We start from the raw sequence: 886 nt of genomic DNA on the forward strand, positions 1-886 counted from the left end.
TCCAGTTCCCCTAGAAGCCATTTGAGAAACATTAACTACTCCCTAAAGGGAGAGTTGTAGAGGAACCTGCATTTACAGGTCATTAGTTACCTTCTGCATTACATTACCTCAGTTATTTTTAGATAATCTCACTAATCTGGTATTCAGGGTAATTTCTAAATAATTTAGTCCCTGATGTATTTGGATTTCCAAATTCAGACCCTTAAGAAAGTACACAGGGAAATCTCAGATAGAGCAAAATTGATGACTCGTGCCAAAGAATTTCCCATTCTGAAATACAAGGTAGTTAATCTAGTATAGATCTTTTTTTTCTTTTTCTGTTTAAAGCAGCAAAATAATTTAACTCTTTTTTTTCTATTGAACTCCTAAACTCTTTCACTAATTAAAAAAATAAATGCCATGTGATGGGCTTTTTAAATGCAATCTTGGATGGCTTTTCATTTTCCAAGTCAGTCTATGAGAATGCTGTGGGAGGTGTCTGCCTGGAAGGACGTACACCAAGAAGATGGAATAACAAACTGAGCTCCCAGGAGAACAGGGGGCCCTGTTGTTCACAATCCCTGATGTTGGGTAACATAAAATGGGGATTGCTTTTCCCCCTGTCATGGTGGGATTGCCATCCCGGGGTCTTGACAAAGAAGAATCAAGAATCAGTTAACATTCACATTTGCTCAAAGAGGTCCCTAGTGCTCAGCTACTCCAGCAATTCCTTTGGTTCTTAATGCAAAAAAGAAAAAAAAAATGCCACAGCAGTTTGCAAAATGTCCAAGAGAATATGTGATGTATTTGATTACATTATTCTTGATTTTTACTTTATATGTCTCTTCTTATCTTTTTTTTTTGAGACGGAGTCTCGCTCTGTCGCCCAGGCTGGAGTGCAGTGGCC

The sequence above is a fragment of the Colobus angolensis genome, unplaced genomic scaffold, assembly GCF_000951035.1.
Source record: "Colobus angolensis palliatus isolate OR3802 unplaced genomic scaffold, Cang.pa_1.0 Scaffold6, whole genome shotgun sequence".
NCBI lineage: Eukaryota > Metazoa > Chordata > Mammalia > Primates > Cercopithecidae > Colobus > Colobus angolensis.